This window comes from Periplaneta americana, chromosome 1 (assembly GCF_040183065.1).
Source record: "Periplaneta americana isolate PAMFEO1 chromosome 1, P.americana_PAMFEO1_priV1, whole genome shotgun sequence".
NCBI classification, from domain to species: domain Eukaryota; kingdom Metazoa; phylum Arthropoda; class Insecta; order Blattodea; family Blattidae; genus Periplaneta; species Periplaneta americana.
This window is the reverse complement of record NC_091117.1, coordinates 46,023,167-46,030,206: the sequence shown is the minus strand read 5'-3', so window position 1 is coordinate 46,030,206 and position 7,040 is coordinate 46,023,167. Positions and strand designations below refer to the sequence as shown.

Genomic DNA, 7,040 nt, shown 5'->3' with positions numbered 1-7,040 from the left:
CCAAGTTACTCAATGAGTGTGCTCCTTGTATAATGGCAGTTGATTTAATACAAAAATATCAACATATATGTCGAACTTTGGAGTTTGGACACAAATGGAAAAACACTAGAGGAGAGAGATTCGATCCGGTGCTGTGGATTGAACTTCGGCGTAACTTAATGGTTAAAGCGCTTGGTACGTATAACCAAGGACCCGGTTTCGATCCCAGGCGCCGGAGCGAATTTTTCTCTTCTAATAACTATGGTCTAGAATGATAATTAGAGAATTACACAAAACAAGACATTCGTGGGCAGGACCTTACAAGTAAATTCTCTCTGAAATCTTTCATTAAGTGACAAAGTTCTACGGTAAATCTATTACGCGGGACTCCCAGTATTACTTTCAAAAAGTAGTTGAGAATTCTTACATTGCTCTTCACCCTGCGAATAACAGATGCAGTGATAATCTCAATAACCATTACGTCATCGAAGAAACTGTAGGAAAATTCTTGCATTTCGAATCGTCCTGCACAGCAAGGGTCGTAATAACTTTCCCATTATACACCGTTTATAGGCTTTAAATACCAAGATAAGCTTATTTGCCAGCATAGCGTCTACACTTATTTGTTATAAAGATAAATTCCAAAGCTGATTGTTTGTTTACAACGAAAAAACTTCATTTTAAATACATAGCTCTACACGTGTTGTTTCTTTGTGCACGACTCTCTCAACTTAGTCCAATGAAGTGAACAAGAATGTAACCTGGTCATACGTAGCCTTTAACTACACACATGAAGCAACATTCGCTTAAAATAATATCTTTTACTCTATTTGAACAAGTCATGTGCTTCGCTGTGTGAAATATCCACATTATAGTAGGCCTACATTTGAAATGGTAAGTTATTTGCGACACTTTTTCTCTTTAAAAGATATGTATTATTTCCATATATGTACTATAATATGTACGTACTTAATAAGGATACAACTCAGGGGTTCTTAACCTCTTCTGGCCAAGGCCTGAAGTCAAGTAGGCGATCAATTTGTGCGATTATTATCGAGTCTATTTTGACGTTAAGCAGTATTAAACTGTATAAATAAGAAATTGTTATTTTTATGGCTATAGAGACAAACATTGTCGTGTTTTCACGATTGTTCGTAAAAGCAGTTCTTGAAAGGATTGTCATTTTAAATTAAGTTCCTTAAATGATATGATATGATACATATTTCTTCACAGCACTTCTTTACATGTAATGGTGTACCTCACATTTCTGTATCCAGTGCCACCATTAACATATTATTACAATAACACATTATTTGCAGTACACGTCTACACAAATACTCCCAATTACACTATGCACCTTTTTTGTTACTTGGTCAATCTCTCCTACAGTATTTATCCTACATTTCAATTGCTATTCTCTATTTGCTCATTAATCCTAATATATCTAATATTGTATACTCCTTTCACACCCCCCTTTTCCTCTAACTACTATTCACTAAAATCTCAATTTCAATTTTTCTCTATAAATTATCATATTGAATTATTTGTCCTATTCATTTACTGTTCCAACGTTCAAATGTTAGTACTAATTTTATGCTGTCACTTGTTCACTTCTCTTAACCCTTTCTCACTATTTTCACTCATTCCTATTTGCGCTCACTTCCACTTACTCACTATTCTGCTTACACCTAATCCATTGTCACTATTCTCACTTCCTATAAATACTTATATTTTATTCTGCACATCTGCTTATACACTTTCTTTCTCCCCTACACTTCTCGAACTTTCCCATTTTCACTTTACTTGCACTTTTTGATCACATCCCCAATTTGTTTTTACACATATCAAATATCTCTGCTAAATCCTCAACTGTCGCAAGTTCTGACCTTTCATTACTGTTCGTCTTTGCCTTATTTCTGTCTTTGTCTTTCTTTCTATTTATTTCTTCTTCTATTCCTCTTTTATTTCCCCCCCCCCTACGCTTTCACTTTCACATACTAGATTTCCACTTACACTTACACCCTTATTCTTTACACTATTTCCTTCCCTATCACTTCCTGACTTTTGGTTTCTCTTTTTATCACCCTTCGCCTTTTTCTAGCGCCCGTGTTGTTTGTTCCGTTACTGTCAGCATTCCTTCTGGAATGCGGTAACCTTACCGCCATCGTATGGAGATTAGGAATCCGCTTACGCTGCAAGATCACGTTACTGTTTTCTTCTCCTTGCTGTGCCATCACCTTTACACTTCCTCGTACGTCAGTATGTGGGTTCCTGAACTCCTTACTATTCACTCCTGTTACCATGTGTTGATCTGCGACAATCACTTGTTCCGTCCTTGAAGTTGGGATGATTTTCTTCCACCATTCCTGCTCCTTCCCTCCGCTTATGTAGCTAACGTCGACTCTCTGTTGCAGTTCCTTAAATAACTTTCTTTCGTCGTCGGTTTAATCTCCCCTCTTTCATTTGACACGCAACTGCGAGTAGGGGAGGAACAACCACTAAGTCAAACACTAGACATCTCAAAAGCGCGGGCCTTCCTGGTCGTGTGACTAGCATGGTAATGGAGCACCGCACAGACATCACGTAACAATCACAAGACAGCGGATAAACACGTAGTTCAATGGGTAAAAGTTGGTAAATGTAGAGCCGTACATGTCGTAAATGACACATGGGGGCATGGAGGTAGAGCTCCATGCATTCATTGACCTCGGCACTAGGATGAGGTGGTCTAGTTGGCACCACGCTCCGACCGCCTTTTATCACCGGGAAAGATCCGTATTCAATTTGAAACGAGGCTCAGTGAACCTCGAGGCCGTCTGGAAGTTCTGTCGCGAGAAAATTCGAACACTGGACCTTGTAGTCCGTAGCCAGCTCCTCTACCAACTGAGTTACATGGCCGCTTAGAAACACTAATCAGGTAACTTGTCCTAACCTTTTGTTAGGGCCTGCTTGTTTCATAGTCAGACATGCTAAATTATTGAATAATTTCAAGGTAAAAATTGTTCCGGGGCCGGGTATCGATCCCGGGACCCTTCGCTTAGCGTACGAATGCTTACCGACTGAGCTATCCTAGGAACCATACACTATACCCGGCCCTGGAACAATTTTTTCCTTGCAATTATTCAAGCCTGCTTCATAGGGAGTTTCTACCTGAAAGCCAGATTTGAATAATGCTAAATTATTGTTACTCTACAGCTATGGACATTATTCCCTTGGACGGAAGACAAATTTCGCCACCGGCGTAGCTAACTCGACTAAGGCGCTTGTCTGTCAATCTTGAGTTGCACTTGGGCGTGGGTTCGATTCTCGTTGGGCTGATTACCTGGTTGGGTTTGTTCCGAGGTTTTCACCAACAGTAAGGCGAATGTCATGTAATCTATGGCGAATCTTCGGTCTCATCTCGTCAAATACCATTTCGCTATCACCAATCCCATCGACGCTAAACAGTTCAGTAGTTGATACAGCCTCATTAAATAACTAACTAAAAAAACATATATATATATATAAATTTCTTCCATTACCCACGCTTGGTCGGAAAGCTCTCACGCTATCTACATAGCCACAACGGCGGACTCTTGAAATAACATTTTTCTATTTATTTTTCGGGAAGTTACTGCAACCCACCCCGCAATCTACGGTGATCAATAGGTTAAGAACTTCTGATATAATTAATGGCAATTATCAGACTCGTTCTATAGATGTCTGGCTATACATGGATTGAAAATAATCGAGATATATTCATATGCTTATTATAAAGCATCTGTTAATGATACAATATAGTATAGGCCTATATCAATATTGTTGGTGAAATTCTAAAATTTTTGACAAGTAGTTCCCAAACTGGAGGTCGCGAGCCCCCAGGGGGTGGGGATTGTATAAAAAGCCGAGTGGGTCGCGAGATGATATACAAAATTAAACAAAAAACGCCTTATTAGCATACTCTTACTCTGTGTTCAGAAACATAAACAACATTCAACAAAATAAAAAAAGTTTTAGTAGTTAGTCTATACACTAAAGTAAAATTAATAATTGTATTAATGCGACAAATGTGCCTGTTTTCAGAAAGTACCTCTCATATCTGGACACAGTATTCGATACACACATAGTGAGATTTCTCTTCTTTGTTTTGATGGCAATCATAGACGAAAAGCTTATTTTGCATAAGTATGAAGTTGCAAAATGTTATTAAAAATGTAAGAGCTTCTTTTGCACGCTCCAGGTATTCATGCATTCTTTTGATCTACAACTGGTCTACACTCTGCGAAAAACCTAGTTTCAACATTCTATCAGTAGATACGTACATATGTAAATGAATTTTTACTTCTTTCATTTTTTCTTATTTCTGCTAGTTGAACGTAACTTTTTAAATTGGATTTAGTATCCACCTGTGACTGTTGTATTGTTTTGAATGCCTTCCGGAAAACTGTAAAAAAAAACTGTTTATGATTGTGCAAACTTAACAAATTCAGTATCTGCCGTATCACACGTCACTAATAAGTTCTTTAATGCACTGGAATGCATCACATTCCTTTTGTCAAGTTATGTAGACCAGAAATCAAGTTTCTTTACAAATCCTTTGATTTTATCCCTGACTGTTATGTTACTATCTTGGTCTTGCAAACTCGTGTTTAAGGGTTCGGAAATATCTGAAAAGTAGGCTACTAGAAATGACCTTCATGTAATATTATTTCGCGTCATTGTTGCTCTATATTTTTCTATTTTGGTCGTTCTTTGGGTAGTTTCCATTGGCCTTACAAACACTCAGTGTGATCACTCTGGATCACTCGACATACATAAATCCGTTGCCACAACCTCACCAACTAGTTGGTATCGCAGGAATGGTTATGAGTCCTTCGGCCTCTCGGTCCGAGTTCGAGACCCGGTCAAGCCTGTGATTTGTCATTAAAAATCCGTAGTGACACTTGTGGTTGACAAGGTCGCCGTTAGGGTTTTCTCAGGATTCTCCCGTTTCCCGATATTAGGCGTTTACAACATCTCTCTATTCCGTCATCGTTCCATAGGTAAAGTCCTTCGATAATAGTTAATGTCACATTGTAGGCAAGTAGAATCTGTCAATACCTTTATTTTATCAAGTGTTTATTAATTACTACATTCAAATCTATACTAATAATAAATCTGTAAGCGAAATTTTTCTGGTAATTTTCGATTTTCCAAAAATAATTGGTGTTAACATGTATAATTAATCATCCTGAAACCGAAAATCGCTTTTTTGAAATTTTTGTTTGTATGTCTGTCTGTCTGTCTGTCTGTCTGTCTGGATGTTTGTTACCTTTTCACGCGACAATGGCTGAACGGATTTCGATGTTTATTGGAACATAAATTAAGTTCGTTGTTACTTAGATTTTAGGCTATATGGAATTCAAAATACTTTATTTAAAAGGGGGGTTATAAGGGGGCCTGAATTAAATAAACCTAAATATCTCGCTTATTATTGATTTTTATGAAGAATGTTACATAACAAAAGTTTCTTTACAAATGATTTCCGATAAGTTGTATTCGAGAAAAAATTTTGATAGGACTGATATTTTTAAGGATGTACAAGAGTTTTAAAATAACAATACAATACATTTTCAACGCCGCTTCAGATTATAGCGTCGTTGTTCCGTAATTCCTATGTGCAAAATATAAAATTTTTTGAGTAGGAAGAAAAAACAGATTTATTCATTCTATGGCAGTGGTACATAGGAGATCGTGATTTCTTACATTTTCGAAAGAAAGAAATATAATTACATATAGCAGATTGTATTATTTGCTGTATAACCACTGCCATCGTGATCTAATACAGGCCGTAAGGCAGACCACGTGACTCGCTTAACAGCTGATCGCGAAAGGCGGTCTTTCAACCATATGAATTAGTTGCAGTGCATGAAGAATAACATACATTTCTCTGAAATGCAGTGTAATTGCGTCAGTAAAATTTTAAACAGTGATTGTGAGACACTTGAGACACAATTTACTTGCAATTTAAGGTATAATATTATTTTTGGTGTGAAAATTACGTTGTTGCAGGCAAAGTTCGTATGTGTAATACCTGCCTTTATTTCGATTAAATATTGCGCCCTTATGTGGTTAAGTGAAATTTTGGTCTTATAAAGAGTAGGCTAAATATGTGTAATAATATATACGTGAAAGTGAAACATTGACTGGCATGTAAAGTAAGTTGTGATTAGGCCTAAGTGCAGCGTTACCGATGTTACTCTTGTCTAATCCATTATTGTTAGTTTACCGTATTTGTCTTATTAAATTTAAATTATTGCGTCCTTTTTATTTGTGAATAACCTACATTATACGAGTAAATAATACGACGTTTGATAATACACACAATTTGAACTAAAAACGAGATACATATAGTATATTACGAAAAATTATACCCTATAGTTTTCATTACTGTTACAGTATCTAGTATTGTAATTAGTTGAAATAAAGCACTCATGCTTCATTACGAAATTCTTGCACATTCATTTATGCACGTTTCAACAATTTTCAGTTGCATCGCACGCATATTTTAATGTGTTGAAGTTATAGGTTATGTTTATTCTATCAGTACTTGCCTTATTTCCATATTCGCAATTATGCATTATAATTAAGCATAACGCTACTTCTAACTTATAAATGCAATTTGTCTACACTTCAATTGTATTTATTAGTTTCAGACGGTACTCCAGTCTGAAGTCTGATTAGTTTAATATGTTACTAGGGCTAAACTAGCGCTGAGGTAGTTCCCTTCGTATTCATACATCTTGCATATACAAATTAGTTCGGTTCGTTCAGTATTTTAATATGCCTTGCTTATAGGATCAAATGCATCTCCATAAAAAATAAATTCAACTGTTTTCAGTTCAGAAATTACCGGAACTAAACCTCAGCGCTACTAAGTAATATAACGTATGTATATTTCATATGAGGGACTGTGGTGAATTTTCTACCTATAAGTAAGGACGGTAACCGTGTTCTGAAGTTTATCCTAAAAATATATTCTTCTTTATTAAATCTGAAAACCATTTTCGTTCTCAACTTAAGCCTAAAATGTTGACGCAGAT

General features: G+C 36.5%; 1 protein-coding gene across 1 annotated transcript in view; it reads left to right on the top strand.

Annotated features, from left to right (window-relative positions):
- The first annotated feature begins 678 nt into the window (after nucleotides 1-678).
- Nucleotides 679-7,040, top strand: part of LOC138695066 (uncharacterized) — a 48,009-nt gene continuing 41,647 nt past the window's right edge. Inside the window, exon 1 of the mRNA XM_069819427.1 lies at nucleotides 679-873. The gene's annotated coding sequence lies outside the window, so the exon portion shown is untranslated. The remainder of the gene's footprint in view (nucleotides 874-7,040) is intronic.